Source organism: Cyrtonyx montezumae, unplaced genomic scaffold, assembly GCF_038088225.1.
Source record: "Cyrtonyx montezumae isolate F1298 unplaced genomic scaffold, pur_monq_1.0 scaffold_32, whole genome shotgun sequence".
NCBI classification, from domain to species: Eukaryota; Metazoa; Chordata; class Aves; order Galliformes; family Odontophoridae; genus Cyrtonyx; species Cyrtonyx montezumae.
Genome location: NW_027072037.1, coordinates 919,418 through 939,116, shown reverse-complemented (window position 1 = coordinate 939,116; position 19,699 = coordinate 919,418). Strand labels below are relative to the sequence as shown.

Genomic DNA, 19,699 nt, shown 5'->3' with positions numbered 1-19,699 from the left:
AGCTTTGTAAATAGTTTCTCATTATTGCTGACAGGTGTCCATATCAGATCCTACCTCCTAATGCTCCTTGGCAGGATCACGAAGGCTTATGTACTACTGCATTTATCCAAGACACAGAACATCTCCCTTCTGCTGTGTCCTTAGCTCCTAGTAATCTACAGTCTTCTACTGCAGAAGCATAACTTGCCTCCATCTAATTCTCCTTTGTACAGCCTCTTGTCCAGAAATGCTTAAAAGGGCTAAAAGCAAAGCTGTTCAGTCCAAGCAAACAACTGGACCACGGTGAATCCATCTGTCAATGGCAACAGTTCAATAACCACTGAGCAATCCTATACCCCTGTAAAAATCTATACGTCCAGCCAGCCAGGAGCCTTTGCTTTTATGCTAAATTCATCACCCCCTTTGTGTCAGAAGTGTTTTGTCAGCTACTAGCTTGTATACAGGGAGCCTAAGGAAGGTAATTAAGCATCCTATGAAAGCCAATGGGGTTTCACAGCAGTGGCAAGGAAAAGAAATCATAGAAACATAGAATCACCAAGGTTGGAAAAGACCTCCAACACCATCCAGTCCAACCCTCCAGCCACCACCAATATTTCCCCACTAAACTATGTCCTTCAGCACAACATTTCTTAAACACTCTAAATGTTTCTTGAACATGTATGAACTTCATGTTACAAATATGCTGCTGTATTAAGTCAAACCTGGAACCCTTCTCTGCCCCTAAGGTTAAGTAATATGCCAGCATTTTTACCCATTCTTACAGAATGATTGATTATATATTGATTGACCCCTGAATGAGAATGGCCTCATCCAAGATGCCTACATGGGAACAGTCTCTGGGCTGTGGTTTTCCCTGAGCACTATCTGAAAATTTGCAGCTAGCATTTATTTATTAAATACTTATTAAATGTTACATAGAGAGCAGCTCATGCAGAAATCAGTCTCCTCGGGTATACTTCAGATTCTTCTTGTTTTCCTCCCATTACAGCAGTGTAAATTATTATCTATTTTCCCAACCATTTCCAGTCTAATTGGCATTCGTACCGGCGCTGAATCAAGCAAATGCACCACTGCATTTTTTACTGAATCCTACTGATCTCACTGAAAGAAACTCCTTCCACATCAGGGGAGACTTATTTTATCTTGAAAAAAAAACCCAACAGAAATGTGTGTCACGGCGTACCATAAAAACAAAATGACACACTGCAAAACCTGAGCATTTGAAAAAAGTCTGAGGATTATATTTTGCTTCTCTGAATGCTTAAGAGCTTTGAGGTGGTGCGTCTTCTGCAGATTATTGCTCATTAACTATCAGTTTGGAAAAATGATAATACTTGTAAGAAACAATGGGGGGGAAGAAGAGTAAATATTCACTCTTAAATTCTATAGATCTATAAACAGTTATTATTATTTTATTGTAAATCTTATTAACTTTAATGAGTGCTAGACCCATTCTTGGGACTTGGCTTGGAATGCCTTGTTCTGTAAATTCATGAGGAGAGTTAAGAGAATGTTACAATACAAGTTTAGTTGAAATCCGAAGGAAACTGTACTCACCTGTTAGCTCTCCTTCAAATTGCCTATGTGCACTTATGCAAATCAAAGTGGACTTCCCTCCTGCAACTTACTTTGTGGATATTTACAGACAACGCAGGCCATTCTGGGGCACAGGTATCTGATTTAGCTTAAATTCCTTCTTCAGAGGGGATTGAGGTGGAATAGAGGAACTGAATGCTACATTCTTATGATCCTTCGATCTATCTGAGAGAGAGAGAACTTGGAGAAATCTATTGAAATGCTAAGCTCTGCAGATGTCTCGTGCAGGGTGTTGCACTTTTGAAAGGGAGCTCTCATTGCTGTTGGAACAGCACGTTGAAGACATCAACAAATGAAGAAAATAGTTTCACTATATGGACTGATTCGCCTAAATAATTTACTTTAAAAGAATATGAAGAACGTTGGTGGAATAATTGCTGAGAGATGTTAAGAAATCAGGGTAACCTCCTGATTCTGTGCTTCTGTAGTCAGGCCAAGTTGCGACAAGCAGGAAGAATTTGTTTGACAAACATCTCAGCACTGTTCCCATTAACGACACAGGTTACTTCCTGTAGCTCACTGCACAACACAGCAGCTCTTCCAAAACTGCTTGTGGTAAACGAAGAATGGAATATTCAAAGTAACAGGTGGAACAAAGTGTAAGTCATACTGTACTTAGTCTGATTTTCATTGTTGCTTATGGGTCAATAGAGACAGAAGCAGCAGCACACGAGGGCGATGCATTTTGAAAATGGCAGGGACATTAAGGAAAGTGTAAAAATGTTCTGCAGGCTGGAACCAGCACATCAATCCCAAGCTTTAACATTTTGGCTCAAATCTCCCAAAACTGACTTAAAAAATGCAAGTTTGAACATGCACTTAGAGAGAGGGATATGGATCAGTTTGGACGGGGAAACACGGAAATGCTTCCTTGTTATTTTGAATCTGGCCAGTTTTGATGCAATTGATAATCTCATTTGACTTTGCTTGGTTTACCTGGCCCTTCACAGAATCACAGAATTGCAGGGGTTGGAAGGTTCCTCTAAAGACCATCTAATCCAACCCCTCTGCCAAAACAGCTCCCTAGACCAGGTTGCACAGGTAGTTGTCCTGGTGGGTCTTGAACATATCCAGAGAAGGAGACTTCCACATCACTCCTTGGCCCAGTACCAACTCTAAAGTGATGGAAGAAAAACAAAACAGATATTCAAACCACACAGATTATCTTGGAAATCTACTTTAGGATTCCTCTGCCTATAAAGATAGTGCATGAAAAACGGTTATTATCTCCAACCCAGAACTCTGTAAATTCAAAAAAGGAACGTTTAAGGCAAGTAATCATAAACCAGGCGAAAGTGAAGTAATGTAAGATGACATACAAATGTTGGAAAATTCAAACAATTTCTGACTTCAATGTAATTTTTAAAAATTCATAGTCTGAATTCATAGTCTGATTTCATAAACTGTCCATTGGGCAGAATATTAGCTGAGAGATTCTACAAATTAGTGGATGTCACGTTATCATTCAAGTGAGGTGGTTTTTTTTCCTACTTTTCAAGAATATAGGCATGTATTACAAATTATCTGATCGAAGTTGCGTGGTTGAGCTATCACACTTGCCTACACTTGCTTTCACATCCATATTCTTAAATGTATTTCACTTGCTAGATTTCTGTGGCTGTGAATAGATTTGGCAATGGGTGAGATCTACTGAATTACATAATGTGCTAGTGGCGTGCACGGAACTGCTGCATTGTAGCCTAAGAATACAGGCATTGAGGTTTGTCTCAGTCTCTCTGGGAACGTAGATGAATTATGGCCTCATTGCTCAATTCAGAAGGGACAGTGGAAAGGAAAGCACAAGGTCAACACAATAGACTGTCAGGAAAAACTATAATTAAGACAGCAGAGTCGAAAGGGAAGCTCTTAGTCTGGACAGTCTTTTATTGTTTCTGTCTGGAAGCTGTGAGGCTTGTTTTCTCAGATCAGAAAGCTACAGATCAAATGGATCTTCGAAAGTTAAAAAATCTTTCAGGGAGAGCTTTCCAAGAAGTTGATCCTGTCAGGATAATATTAAAGTCCGATACTTGGAAGCATTTTGCTTTAAATAGGTCATGTTTTGCTTTAATAGCCTTGGACACAGCTCCATGTCTTTTGGAGACTGAAAAGTTGAAGGAAAAAATAAGGCAAAGCGAACCAGTAAAAGCCTCCACCAAAACAAGTAATATCCATCCCAAACAGGAAAGCTTGGAGAAGCTGAGACAACCACACAGGAAAGTCAAGAGCACTAAGGAGATGGGCAACTTCAACTCAAAGGTTTTTGGAACCAAAGGATGGGTGAAGGATGGGGGAAAGGTAAGGTAACAAAATAGAGTCAGCATGGGCTAGTGAGCAGTAGAATGCAGCAGGGTCAAGGACGAAGTACAGCATGAGAAAGGGGGACAAAACACTCTTTGGATTAGTCAGTCACAGGATGGGCAGCAGCTGCTTGTGGTAGTTCAATCTGGAGAAAGGCAAATGGAGCCTCAGGGACGTTCCAGGCAGTGTAATTCCAAGAGTGATCTGGAGCTGGGTAGGGGTATTTGCAGCGAAGACATTCATTTATGGCACAGCATCTTAACTGTGATATTCAGAAGGAGCAATAGCAAAGGGTGTTCCCAAGCCCTGTATGGGACCATGTGCAAATCAGCAGCATTTTTTTGTGGTAAGAGCACCAAGGCCACGATAAACCACTCTCATTCTAAACTGTCAGGAAGGATTAGTAACCCAGAGCAGGATTTGGAGTGCAGATTAAACCATATCAGTGGCATTTATTCATGACTTTTCAGGCGAAAGAGTAATGGAAGTCAATCTGTAGTAGATACCTGAGTTCATTGTCAACAAGAACATATCTGTGATAGACACTTCAGAACACATACCTGTCTTTACAGGTCTCAAATCTGAAAGCTCAATATCATTTCTGGTCAGCATTATAGAAAACACCACAGTAAGAGACCTGCATGTCTTCCATGCAGAGGACAGGGAATGGGTTGAAGATCAGTAGTGAAAATCTGTCAGGGCTATGTCTGTTGGGGAAACCAGAAATGCTGTGATACTCATGCCTTCTTCTCTCTCGTGTAGCATTCAGACTTTGGATGTCTCCAGAGGCTATTTTCCATCACCATCATTACTACAACCTGCTGTGGTGCGAAGAGCAGGCCAGAGAGCAACAAGCTATAGAATTTAGACCAGTGTCCACGGATTCAGGTGCTGCAGAGAAGCAACTTCACCATAGATAATACTGGCTTTTCATGCCACTCTCTCCTGTGCCATCATCAAGCACTATACTCTCAAATGAAGTTTATTCCAGCTGTTCACCCACTGCACATAATCATCTCGGTTAACTAACCCATTCACTAGCACAAAAGCACCATCCAGGCTGTGAAACTTCATGCAACTCAAATGAATGAGTGTGGACTGTGGAATTCAAGGCTTGGGTGACAGCTGTGACACATTCACAGCCTTAGTCATGATGAGCTTAAGCATCTGCGGTGTTTCTGATGCTCTCTCATCTCCTCTGCATCTTAAGTTAGAGCACAAAACTGGAAGAAATCCAAAGATCCAGCTCTCTAGAGCACAGGAAATGAGTAACTTTACTAACTTTAACTTGGTCTTTTATATAATGCACTTGCACTGGCTTCTTTATGTAATTTGTTTCTAGGCCAACTCGAAGAGAGAAAGTCTTGCTTTGTGTCCAACATCTTAGAAATGAGTATACAATGTACTCGTACTTGGCTCTTGGCACTCAAGTAGTATCTCTTTAAGAATTTATATACATATAAAAATGCCATCCAGACAACAGTCGCTTTTTTAGAAGGAAATATTTCTATTACCTAACAGCATGAGTATTATTTTAATATATATATATTTTTTTTTAAATAGTAATTTAAAAAATGATTTGTGAACGTACATCAAAAAAGTAACAGTAAGAGCAGAAATATCAGTGTCATAATTTTATAAAGCCTTACCATTCCAGGAAGAGGAATTTATAGTTAAGGATATCTTAGCTATTTTAAACTGCCTTTCCAAATAAATATAATCTCTTTCTGAAGTGGAGAAGTATCTGTTACTACTGCAACTTCAAGTCGGGTCTACATATCACTGTGCTGTGAGAGGTGTACGTATACTCTTTTTTTTAGTACATTATTTGGACTGCTGTAAATATTTTTACAGCCCATAATTAAGGAGGAAGGAGCTAGTTAAATCCATTTCTCAACTGACAGTTGGATCATGCTAGCTTAGGACAGAGGGTGGATGCACTATAACAAGAAAGCATTAAGCTATTGATTTATGGCAAAATCTGGCTTTCGGGTCACCTAATTTTAAGCATATCATGTGCTCCAAGCTGGCCAAAATGTATTTTGCAAGGTGCCAAGCTTAAGCAAATGAGGTCTGGTCAGCATCCATCTGCATCTTCTTGCAACATACAGTGTAGCTATTCACGAGAAGGGTATATGAGATCAGGCTTGGAGCACTGCAGAGCTCCTGGCTGGCTCAGGAAACAGGCAGCACGAGCTCGCATCTGCCTGCAGAAAATCATGTCGCCATCCTGAATGTTCCCCCGTCTCAATGCATCCCCACCTGCTCACAAAACGACACGCAGGCTTCAGCTGGCAAATCCCTCCTGGAAATGGGATGTGCTTTGAAGACAGAAAGTGTCCATACGCTGAGGAAGCCTGCGAGATCTGAAGTCACCGATGAATTCAAAACAAAAACAGCCCCCCCCCCCAAAAAAAAAAAACAAACCCCAAGAGCTGCAAATAGACAAGGTGTTGCCTGGGATGTGCAGCACGAATTCTCCCTGCAATGGACAGTTTGCAGCTGCTGCCAGTTGGATAAATGGAAAACAGGGGAGAGGAAGCTGGGGAGGTCACCGCTGCAGGTTGGAGCTGTTCAGAAAACAGAATTTTCCAGGGTCTGCTATTGCTACGAGCTGGCAAGAAATGAAAAATGGAATCAGCCTTCCTCGTGAGCAAAGATGAGAGCAAGAGCATCGTGCTTCAGAGGGATATCTCTGAGATGTCACGGGACCACCTGGCTGATTCTGCACTGCGCTGCAGGGACCCCTGAGAGGGATTCATCCACCCCAAGTTGGGATGAAATGATGCATCTTTCCCATTGATATTACGGGATTTGGGATGAGCGTGGATGGGCCCATCTAATTTCAGATGCTTAAATGAGAGGAGATGAATAGCAGCCCAGATTGCCCAACACTTGTGAGTGAAAGCCTTCCTCGATGTGAAATGAAGGACAGTTTTGCAAGGGATCCCTTGGGGCCATGATTTCACCTGGAGAGTAGGGTGATTTAAACCTCTCCCAAGCATCAGAGACACACCTTGTCATATGTCTGCTGCCCGAAAATGAGCAACTCGATATTGCCACGTTTTCGTTCAACAAGAATTTCCAATAAATCAGACAGGACGATATGCCGTCCTTGGAGGGAAAAGAAAGTATCAAAACATCTCATTCCGGGGAAGCAAAGAATAAAAACCTGGGCTGTTAACCCACCGTGCAGATTAGAAGGACTTTTCCTGCTTTAACCCTCAGCTCTGTTTAGCAGGCCCAAGAAATCACAGATAACAGTCTACAAATACCCTTCCATTTGCAGCTCATAAGCAATTGTGACCCAATATTCTCTAATGGAGTGCAGAAGCCATTGTGATTAAGGTTTTTTGTGAACTACTCCAACATCAGTCAGACCAACCTTCAAAGAGATGCAGCAAGAAGTGTTGTGCTCTTAGACTTCAAAATTCCCAATTTCCAACACGTTATAAACAGAAATTATTACAATCACCGTTCCCAGAACTATGATTAGGAAGAAGAAGAGTTAAACCTTACAACCACTTATCCCTTTTTTCTTTCATTAAGTGCTGATTTTAGGGTGACTTGCGAGTTACAATAATGCAAACCAGAACTGCTGATGTGTTGTTTGTTTTTTTAAAAGAAAAACCATAGATTTTGAGTGGAATTGTTGACGCTTCTAAAAACATTATTCAAAACCTGGCAAATGAATAGATCAGGGCAATCTGAGATCATAGTAATACCACACACCCTGATATCATAACCCACCCAAGAGTGACACCTGAATGAGCAGCAATGAGATTATTAGGATGCCCCCAGGGCAGATAAACTCTGATGTTAAATGCAAATCTGTTCGTTTCATGGTATGATTATGTCAGGAGAACTTGGATTCAACACTAGCATAAAATCAGAGCACCAAACAAGAGTCCCTGCAACTGCATCTGTATGTTTGTGCAGCATCCTTTCCAAATGAATATATCCCAGAACAACAGCCATGTTAGCTTTACGTGCTACAATGCCTGCACCTTTCCTTCAGAGAATGGAATGATTTAGTGCCTCCTAAATTCTGCCCTGAAATTACTAATCCAGTTACTCTATAGATCAACCCATCGCCTTGCATAGAAACACAATCAACAAATTGAAGTGAATTACGAGAAGAAGACTCAGAAACTGTCTTCCTTTACAAGAGTTCTTAGTTTGTCTTGTGGAGATAAAAGTTAAAGCCAAAGGAGATGGATGGACAAAACCATGAAAGCAAAAGGTCATCAGAGAATAAAATATATGCAGAGCAAAGCGTGTGTTGTGTGCGACCAGCAAAGCATTCTGAGAAAAGTCTGCCTTTCTTCCTCTGTATTTGTGCCCACTCAACACAGTCCAATCTGTTTCAACAGCCACCACAATTCTAGCACTTGTTAGCGATCATCGACAGCCAAACACCTTTCTGTATGCAAAGCACTTCTTAAGAGCAGTACAAGTTCAGCACAGAACTGCAAATGTATCCCGTCAGGGGATGCTGCACATAAAGGATAGCGGGGCTCTGAATAAAGGTTAAAGTGATCCTTGCCTTCATATTAGCAGTAAAAACGACTACAGTCGTGGATAGGATGAAAGAGAGACTTTCTCACTTGTGCATTTACACCCCTTTTGGTAGATTTGTTGCACTGGTGTGGAAGATCCACTCCAAAAAATCCCGTTGAGTTCAGTGCACGCTCAGTCACATCTCTACTGCCTTCACAGGTGATGCAGGATGCTTCGATGTCAGATGTGCAAGGAGAACTGGGAATGAAAATAAAGGAACACAAAGCAATGCAAAATCATGCTTTGCTGATATAAAGCTTGATGCTGTGGTCTCTGGGCCAAGTGTTGAGGTGTAGTAAACCCTTTATCTCCACTGACTGCTATGTTCTGCTATGAGTTTACCTCCTAAGAATCACAGACACAAAAAAATAAGGGTGAATGGGATATTTCTGCAGATCTTTCAGCCATATATGACATACAGCGTGATCGTGTCCTGAGTTTACTTTTTCTCTGTGTTTCTTAACTCAAATATTCTGGTTTCATCAGAAGATAAACTGAGCTAATTTAGGAATTAGACTGTTTGTACTAAGTGTGTTCAGGAGGAAGGAAAGAAAAACAAAATCTGCTATATTCAAATGAATCAGCCTGGGGACATGGGGCTCAACTGATCAAAGGCGTAGGCACATATGGAACTCAACTGCAGAAAAAATATCTCCAGGATGCTGGCTCACTCAGCCAAATTAATAGAGATGCAGTGAACAAAGGTCTGAACGTGATCAACAGCGCAGCCCACCATCTCAGAGATCTCTGTGTTTCCCTCCCCATCCTACAACAAAGCTTCTGCCTTCGTGTTTATGAGCTTCTCATACACACTGACAGCAGCAGAGCTACGGGCAGTTGTGGCACCAACACGAAAACAGCAGACATCATAAATCTGCAGGGAGATTTAAGGTTACTTGCAGGGACCCCAGTGGAAGGATAGAGCCAAGGAGCAATCACGAAACTAGTCCCTGTCTGAAGATAAATACGTTGGGATAACTAGCTTTCTGAGAAGCCCCCCACGATCTTGGAGCCTCTTCACTGCCAGTGGTTATCCTTCCAATCACTGCACACATGCCTGAGGTTGGAGGAAACAAAACAACACGAACCCTCTGCGCTGTGATGTCCAAGATAGATTGCCACTACAGCAACAGAACAATCATAGCTGTCCTGACTGAACAACAAAGCAGCACAGAGAGACAGGAAAAAAAAGAAAAAGAAATGATAGAAAACCATCAGCCAGAGCTACAACCAAGTTACAAGGAGAGACATCAACTTTAACCCAACTGCTGTTATTGCACTGAACAGCATTCCTTAATTATCCATCAAATCAGAGCGGCGTTGCTTTACTTGTCCTTTAGGACAACTTCATTCAAGGCAGCTCCAGCGTGTTTCGTTATCAGCCCAGGATGCTTGTATAACACATATGGATAATTCTTTACCCGTCGCTACACCAACACCACTTTAAGGAGTTTGCATCCCTGCTATCACTGACAGTATCCTTAAGCAATCACACATTCCCTCCGATTAGCATGTGCTACCCACAGAAACATCACCCCCCAGTACCCCACCAGCATTGCATAGGCAGAACACAGCACCGAGACGGCTGCGGACCCAAATAACACCAGATGAAAATCTCTTTGCTGTTTGGCTGACAAGGACAGATGAAAAACGACAACAAATAACAGAGAAAAAATGTCGGGCCAACACATGCACTGTAATTAGCAAACGGATGGCACTCCATCATGCCCTAGGAAAAAAAACAACAGGTCATTCTGCCTCCTTCTTCGCTTGGGTTACTGTTTTCTATTGTTATCATGATTACCTACAGAGCTATTGCGATGAACGCTTCACGTTAAGGGCCAGGTTCTGTTTACCAGCTGATGAGACGCAGAGGAAAGCCACTGACTTCCACGGAGTTCTCCTCGATGTACTTCTATGCAAGCGGGATGATCACCTCGCCACAAACACCACTACAAACCCATCAGCCTCTCTCTTTTTTTTTTTTTTTTTTCTTTTCACGCATTTCCCACGTCTGAACACCCGCGCTGCGTTATCCTCCTCTCCCCCGGCAGTAAACTCTCCGGATGCCAGCACATACCTGAACTGCTCGCATGCAAAAAACTCTGCCTACCCCACCCCCCCCCCCCCCCTCACTTAACGATGCGATATGCATAAAGATGTTATTAGAGCCAGCTGTTTCAATGCTGATAGGGAGAAGTGCCCAGAGGCGTCCGAGCAGAGGTCAAAGTCATATTAACAGCAATTTTGACAGTAAAAACGGAGAAGTCCTGGTGCACCGGCGGAAGGGTGAACCGGAGTTTGTGTGGCAGGTGAAGATGCAGAACTGCAAAGGTAGCCTGGAGCTTGAAAATGCCAACAGCAGCAGCGGGTCTGTTAGCAATCAGGTTTTATTTACCAGCCATATTGTGTTAAAATCAGACGTGATCCCCATACCAAGCACGTTAACCTGTCACCGCTTGCTAAGGGAGATTTATTCGGTCCGAAAGAAACCCATCTACCTCGCGGCCGCATTCTCGGAGCTCGGCTGGGGGAAAAGAGAGCCTGCGTGCCTTTCCCCCCCCCTACAAAAAGAAGCATTCCCAGGACGTAAGGAAAATCGGGGAGCAGCCGACAAATCACTGTCACTCCGAGACGAGCTGCAAAATACATCTCTCGGGCATCCCCACGCAGAGCGGCTCCCCAGCCCGGGAGAGGCCGGAGGAAAGCACTTACCATTGCAGCAGGGATCCGTCCCGGTGCTGGAGATGCTGCATCCCGCCGTGCCGTGCCGGGGCGGGGCCGGAGCCGGGCGCGGGGGGACGCGGGGATGCTCCGGGAGAACGGAGCGGCCGAAGCCGGGCTGACCCCGCCGGGCTCGCACCGGACCAAGGATGGAGATGGAAAAGGGGGGGGAGGGAGGGGGGGGATGGAGAGGGGAGGGTCGAAACCTCCTGTGGGAATCACAATTCCTCCTCCCTCGCCTGCCGGTCATGTCCAGGCTGATTTGCTCAGGGGATGGGCCAGGTCCCGGCCGTGAAGGAATTTGCCATCGCTAAATCCAAATCATAATAATAAAAAAGGCAAGTGAGCAAGCCGGAGATCTGCAAACTTTGTTTTTTTTTTCTTTCTTTCTTTTTCTTGCGTTGAGGGGGGGGGGGGGGGGGGGTTGGAAGAAAAGCTTTTTTTTTTTTTTTTTTTTTTTTTTTATGAGGGTGTTATTCTCGCTCGGGAAATGGGGGAGGAGAAGGGGATTCGGGTCGGCTCCGATGCTGTGTGCCCGCGGGTCGGGGCTGTGCCGTGCTTCCCCCGGATCTCTGTATCTCTGTGTGTGTGTGTGTGCTTCCCGTACCCAGACAATGCTCCGCAAAGCGAGCGGCTCCTGCGGAGAAATGCAAACACCTCCTCCACCCTCTGAGTGCCTGAGGAAAGGAAAGGGGATGCGGAGCCAATCGCCTCTCCTCGGCTTCTTCATTAATATGGAGGAGAAGAAAGGCACCAATGAAGACCAGGGGGAGGCGGGGGTTATTCAAATTCACTTTCTTAAATCAAACGCTTCCCCAGCACCACCACCAGCATCCCCGTTTGTTTGTGTGGTTGTTTGGGGCTTTTTTGTTTGGTTTGGTTTGTTTTTTTTTTTTCTTCCTCCTTCTACTTCTCTTTCTCTCTGTCCACTCGGCACCATCTGTGCTGCCTCGCGACTTTATTCATTTATTCGGTTTTAATTAGCGGGGCTGGGTCGGTGGAAGCCGATGATGGGATGGAGGCATTGCCCCTGGATGGGAGGAGGTGCGAGTGGGAGGCGAGGGGAGACAGCTTCTCCCCAGACTGCAAAGAGTCGATAGCAAAGTGACAAAGGGGACCTGAGGGGAAGCAAAGCAGGATATTTAACGGGAGCAAGTGTTGGATGTATGCAGGAGCCAGGGGTTGGATTCTTCCTACCTGTGCAACCTGCTCAGGAGCTGCTTTGGCAGGAGGGTTGGACTAGATGATCTCCAGAGGTCCTTTCTAACCCCTCCAATTCTGTGATTCCAACTGGGGGTGTTCTCTTATTCTAAGTGATGTTTTCTAGATGCTGTTTGCAGATACGTGTACGCTCCGTGTCCAGGACAGGCCCTCTGAGCTGATGGAAAGGATGCCCTCCTCTCCTTTCTAAATGGAAAAGATAAGGATTTGAAGGATAGACTATTCAGTGCATAGGGAATTGGTTGGGTAGTCACAGCCAGAGGGTTGTTGTTAATGGCTCAGTGTCCAGGTGGAGGCCAGTGACAAGTGGTGTCCCCCAGGGGTCCATCTTGGGACTGCTACTCTTTGACATCTTTATCGGTGACATAGACAGTGAGATTTAGTACACCTTCAGCAAGTTTGCTGATGGCACCAAAGTGAGTGATGCAAAAGGACCTGGGGGTCCTGACAGAAGAAAAGCTGGACAGCAGACAGTATTGTGAGCATGCAGCCAACTCTGTCCTGTGTTGCATCTCCCTGTCAGCAGGGAGAGGGAAATTATTTTCTCCCTCTACTCTGCCCTTCTGACACCCCATCTGGAGTACTGTGTCCAGTCCTGGGGTCCCCAAGTGCAGGAAGGATGCAGAGCTGTTGGAGTGAGTCCAGAGAAGGGCCAAGAAGATGCTCAGAGGGCTGGAGCACCTGTCCTATGAAGAAAAGCCAAGGGAGTTGGGCTTGTTCAGCTAGGAGAAGAGAAGGCTTCAGGGAGACCTCACTGCAACCTTCCAGTGCTTGAAGGGAGCTTAGAAGTAGGAGTAGGACCAATTTTTTTACGTGGTTAGATAGTGTTAGGACACAGAGGAATGGATTTAAACTGAAAGAGGAGAGGTTTTAGATTAAAACTTTACTTGGAAGATGGTGAGGCACAGAAGCTGCTGCCCAGAGAAGCTGTGAATGCCCTGTCTCTGGAGACATTCAAGGCCAGGTCCTGGGCAGCTTGATCAGGTGGTTGGCAACCCCTCCTGTGGCAAGTGTTGGGAACTAGCTTATCTTTAAGGTCCGTTTCAGCCAAGCCATCCATTATTCTATGATATCTCAGATTAAGCAAAATAAAAACAGAGCAATTTGTGCCGAGGAGCAACTAATTCCATTACCTGTCCACTGTGAATATCCCTGACTCAATTTCCTACTTGTGTGTTACAATCCCTGTGGTTCTCAGACTGTGTGGAGAAGCCAGAGGGGATGTAGGTCCAGAGCACTGAATGAGGCAGCCCTGCTCTTACCCCTCAGTAACAGCCCCCCATGGGTGCACAGATGCCTTCTCCTGAGCAAAGAATGCAAGGAATGCACAGGCACATTATGAATGCATCCAGCTCTGTTTTTGGTTTTTGGTTTTATTTTTATTCCTGCATCGTGGAGCAGTCCAAATGATCATCTAGACTTTTCAAAGCTCTACTTTGCACTTTCTCCACTGATACCGACTTCCCGAGCCACGGCTCTCAACTTTTAGTAACTCTGCTAAATATAGCTGGGAAAAAAGAGTACAAATTAAAAATCTGATCAACTTGTGTGTTCTTTAAATCAGAGAGAAGTGCTTTTAGGATGTCATCCATTGCACCTGCTTTGAATGTTTACCAAAGATATGTGCTCAAGCTAAATTTCCATAAAGCATAAAGAAATTCAAGAGTAAATAAATCAGACATAGATGATATTTATTATTCAGAAATACCTCATCAGACCTCTTTTTTTTTTCTGTATCCTAAACCTGAGCAGCAAAATATTTGTTCATCCCAAGAAAAGCTTCCTGCAGAAATAAATAACCCTTCCACACAAAACAAAACAAGCAAAAACCCGTTTACTAGGTCCCTTCAAAACTCCCAGAATTTATGACAGTCCTACCTGAAAATGCAGAAGTTCCCCTATGAAACATCCCTGTGGAATGCTAAGCATGGAAGAAGGTTCCCAGCTGTTTAATTATTATGTGCTGCTATAACATCTGCTCCCTGCCTTTCCCAGGAGAAGGGCAGCAGGCCAGAAGAATCATCTGGTGGCCCACATCCAACTACAGTTGGACTGCCTTAGATGATTTCGACTGATATCCGTTTCAGGTTTCCTACTGAAGTAGTAGGAGAGTCTGTTGAATAATTTTGCACTCCGAAAAAGAGAATTTTCTTTGGGAGAAAACAATTAAACCATTTTCAGACAAGCGGTGCTTTTTTGTTATCCTCATAAGCAGTCCATTAAATAGCTCTTCATTATTTAAGTGTGTGTGAAGCGTGATAGCAATTATTTTGGCCAGCATGAGGGACTGGCAGGGACAGAAGAAGGCTTCCTGGGAGAAAAGCATGGTTTTCTAGTAAATGAAAACCATCCGTCATCCTACAGAGGATTAGGATGCTGACAAGCTGGCTCCAAGAGTATTTGCTGGGTCTGGGATAAAGGTATCAAGGTCCTTGTCCTTTTGTTTTGACATCTCAGGTGTGATTTAGTTGACCAAACAGCTACGTCACAGCTAGTTAACCATCTCTCCCTTCATATTAAAGTCAGGTTGCATTAGTGCAGTCAGTGGAATGCAAAGCTCCATCCATCTCAGCCCAAGGAAAAGCTGAGTATAGCTCAAAGGAACTGTGTCCTAACTGTGCCCATCTCTCTCCATTGGGGATCTGATCAATGTTTATAAATACCTAAAGTGCAGGAGGCAACTGGATGAGGCCAGGCTCTTTTCAGTGGTGTGTAGTGATAGGAGAAGGAGCAATGGCCAAAAACGAACACAGGAAGCACCATACAAATCTGTGAAAGAGCTTCTTTACAGTAAGTGTGACAAAGCACAGGCACAGGTTGTCCAGGAAGGTGATGGATTTTCCTTCCATGGGGTTATTCAAGACACATCTGGATGCCGACCTGTGCGACCTGCTGTAGAGTACCTGCTTTAGCAGGGGTTGGACTCAATGATCTCTAGAGGTCTCTTTCAACCTCTGCGATTCTATGACTCTGTGAACACTAGTCCAGCTTGCCAACACTCACAGAGTAAGCTTCTAAGTTTTGATGAGGTAAATCCATCTTTTGTTATGAGGCTTGAGAAGCTTCAGCCACTGACACTCAAACAGATGTCCTGTTCTCCTCTACAAGGATAAGGACTACACCAGGGTAGTGCTCTGGTCTGCATTTTCCCCAGTAGTTTCCTACCAACTAGTAGATTGCTAACAGTCAGAAATAGATACCTCCTAGTTCCCGAAGGCAAGATCTAATGGAGGTAAAGAGTGGGTGAAAACAGCTAATTATGCAAGGAAAAGCAGTCATTTATACCCTTTCTAGCTATGGAAATAAGATGTACTGTTTAAGACATTTCTCTTAGAAGAACTACGTCCCCATCCTGGGAGAACACAGTATGCTGAATACACCATCTGTATGATTAACTGGGACATAGTTGGTATGTAGGCAAAGGTCTACAACATTGTCTTAAGAAGAGGTGACTTGAAGTGTGAACATAAAGAGCAGAAGGTATACTGTTGTGTACCTACTTTTACCCCTCAGTAAATGTAAGGCAGCTCAACCCACATACATGTTTATCTCAGGATGCTTGGAAGATGCAGAGGGTGTGAGAGAAGCCATCAGTGAGAAGACGAGCTGCAGTAAATTCACCCTTAGCTGTCTGGACAGGAGTCTGTTGATCTGAGAGCCTTGAAAGGAAATCAAATTGAACCAAAGCTCTTGATTCCTATATCCAGGTTTTCTTCCTCCCTTTATCTGCCTCCCCTGCCTCTGTTATGGATTTTACCCACTTTCTTCACTCTTGTTCTGTGCAGAAGATGCCATATTTGATTTGACTACACCAAAAAATATGGAGAAGAAGACACACATAAGGCTTAGTTTGGAGTGCATGGAGGTGAGGCTAGAAGTCACAAGGGAATATTTGAGGTACCTTTAGCCTGCTAAGTGCATTTAGATCAGGTGGTCAGTGCAGAGCTTTTCTATCGTACTTTTTTTGAAGACAGGAGGACTTTTACTAGCAAAATCAGAGCTATTTTCCCTATTTTCTTCTTTCCAGATCCATCGGCCCACTGGACACCAAGACAGAAATTGCTCATTCCTCTTCTCAGGTAAGTTAGCTAAAGAACTGGTCCTCTGACAGACTCCTGTGACTCATGATCAGCTGGTTAAAGAAATTAAATAGCGTGAATCATCTCTCCAGTGAAAGTTACATCCCCAAAAAGGGGAGTCAACAGAAGGGAATATGTATGAGCATCACTGATAGAGAGAAAATGGGCAAAACAGCAATGAAGAAATTGGAACAGGAGGTCGGAAAGTGAATTAAATGTATGGAATGAATCATCTATAAGAACTGGCTAGATGAGACTACTGAGAGGGAAAGTGGTAGAAGGTTATAAAAAACAGCACTGAGAAGGTGAATAAGGAAAAAATGTCCACTCTTCTTCCTAACACAAGAATAAGAATTTATCAAACAAAATCAGGGACCTCTGGCTCAAAAACCACACAAATAAAAGTCGTATGACCTGGCAGATGTTAGAAGCTTTCAAGGGTTCAAAGCAAATCCACAGAGGTCTAAAAAGGTGGTTAAATACCAGAAGACCACTACTGGCTCAGAACATCTCCGATACATATTTCAGCTGCTTGGTGATAGATTAGGACATTTGTACCTTAATGCTTGCCCTTTGTTTATATTTTTTTCTAGTGACTTTCAAGGGTGCCCATGGATTTCTGATGGAGTAGTCCAGACATACTGCATTTTCTATCGTCATCCACTGCCATACAATCCACTCTCCAAAACTGGAGATATTTGGAGTCCATTCATTAGGCTGTGATCTACATCACTCACGTGGTTATACAGGTAGCTAAGAAGTTGATACACACTTCTTTTTTTCCAGCTCTGTTTGGAGAACAGTTACTTCTAGAAAAGGTTTCAGGTAGAAATTACCATGGTATGAACTTCTTGCCTCTTCTAAGCTCAAATAGCCAGAACTTTTCAGAAGAAGCTTTATGTATCTTTGTTTTTTGCTGTTCTTTGTTGGTTTTTGTTTGTTTGTTTGTTTGTTTAAAAGATATTTCTGCATTTATAGTTCTAGACATCTAAATTTTGCATTTAACATTTTTCCTAGTTATATAATATTACTGATGTCCTCAGTCATAGCTCCTCAACACACAACTTTTTGTCCTTGAGCTTTGTAATGTCAGAACAACAAATATTTAAGATTAATTAGGACAAAATTAGAATTCTAGGGACAAAAAGTTGTAGTGTTAAGGAACAAAATTATTCTGTAATTAGATTTTGTTTGAAGAATAAGGGGAAAAAAAGGATGGAAAGGTTTCATTTCAGTACTTTCCAACTGAAATGTTTTGACAGTTCAGTCTCCAGTTTGACATGCTTAACAAAATGCTTGAGTTGATCTAGAGGGAAAATCTGTGGGTTCTTTATTTTTCAAACTATGTGGGCAAAAATATGCTTTGGTCTGATCCAAAATGACAATTATATATAGTATAAATATTTAATAGATAAATGTATGCTATAAATTTATCTATAAGTGTATGTTATGTAATTTATTATATAAATTGCTCTTTAGATGAGAAGTGAAAACCTCCAGCACTCCTGGATGAGTTTAAAAACCATCTGGATGTGGTGCTCAGGGACTTGATTTAGCAGTGCGTTGTTAGAGTCAGGGTAGTATGGTTAGGTTGAGGTTGGACTTGATGATCTTGAAGGTCTTTTTCAACCTGAGAAATTCAATGATTCTTTGCAAGTTGACTTTATAATCTCTCCATTGCTATATGGCTGAGATTCACACTGTCTCATTTCAGATACATGAATGAGTTTCTTAGGACTTTCCTTGCTGCATGGTTCCTGTCTCTAGAGGTAAGTCTCTCTTTGGAGTGTCAGGGTACTTCTGAGAGAGGCCTGTCTGCCCATTGCCCATAAGAAAAAGAGCCCAGAGTGTCTGTACTACAAATCATATTGCAATGCCTCAAGTTAAATGTGATGTGTACTTTCAGATATGAGAGGTAAGTGTTACTACTGAGGAGAAAATGATTTGCAAATACTTTTCTAAAAGAAAGTCTCACATGTTATTAGGCATGAACAAATTATTACATTCAGTTTCTTGAATGTAGTCTATCACGTTATGTGTTTTTCTGATTAAGATCTCACAGAATCACAGAACTGTAGGGGTTGGAAGGGACTTCTAGAGATAGTGGTCCAACCCTCCTGCCAAAGCAGCTCCCTAGACCAGGTTGCACAGGTAAGACCAGGTTGCACAGGTAGAAAAAAGCATTCTAAATCATTCTGTGAATGGAAGTCATTCTGGAATCTGCTGAAATATTTCTGTTCTTTGTTGGGATAAACAATTGACCATATGTGTGGATTTAAGGTTGATGACAGTGCTAAATTGAGATGCAGTCTTGAAATTCGACCAGTCAAAACTCTGCAGAAAATATGAAGAAAACCATGATTTTTTTGTTGTTATTGTTGAGTTCCTAATAAAGAAGCTCTCTAAAAATATATTTATTAAGAACTATAGGATGTATTTCTTGATTTTGGCCCCACCTTACCACCTCATCCTCTTCCTTAATAGTGTTTTGTTCTGTTTTGTTCTTTTTTTTCTTCTTCTTCTTTTTGGAGGGTTTTGATGATCGTTGCACGAGGATGAGAAACATAAGTTAGCATAAGTTAAAGCAGCCAGATGTGGATGCATCTTTCTTTTAGACAGTAAGAGCTGCCAAATCACGCAGATTGACCACACTGCGATTATGTGAGAAGGAACACTGTGTTAGATGATACTAAAAAGCAAGGGGAAACAAAACAAAGAACAAAATGAACAATTTCAAGAAATAATATCCATCTTCTACCATTTGTCACTATGCTGCTTTCCCACATGCATTAAGCCCAGAAGATGTGTTATGTATTGTTAGCCCTGCTCAATGGAAAGCAGCAATCAAGTGCAGTCTTCAGCACAATATTCTTGCCTTGTGTTATTTTTTTTTCTGATAGAAATTGTGCAACCATAAATAAGAACACATATGAGGAATATTCCCTACTCAAAATTATCTTAGGAAGTGGGTATCATATTAGATAAAAGTACATAAGCCAAAATATTAAAATAAATAGTGAAAACTGAATGTTTCTTGAAAACTGAATGTTTTTTGTATGAGATGAGCCTTCCATAAGCACAAAGAAGTTCAGGGACATTTATCAGGTCATGAATGATAAGCAGAAGACTCTTTTCAGAGGCTCATATCGTATCTGCAGAGTGTAGATACCTATCAGAATTTCTAAATTCTTTTCTTAAAATCAGATCCACTCTAAAAAGTT

The 19,699-nt window shown here is 42.6% G+C and overlaps 1 protein-coding gene across 4 annotated transcripts in view; it reads right to left on the bottom strand.

Moving 5' to 3' along the window:
• ADCYAP1R1 (ADCYAP receptor type I) overlaps positions 1-11,343 on the bottom strand; it is a 130,762-nt gene extending 119,419 nt beyond the window's left edge. For all 4 annotated transcript variants that reach the window (XM_065744807.1, XM_065744808.1, XM_065744809.1 and 1 more), the window contains exon 1: positions 11,170-11,343. The gene's annotated coding sequence lies outside the window, so the exon portion shown is untranslated. The remainder of the gene's footprint in view (positions 1-11,169) is intronic.
• Between the last annotated feature and the right edge of the window lie 8,356 nt (positions 11,344-19,699).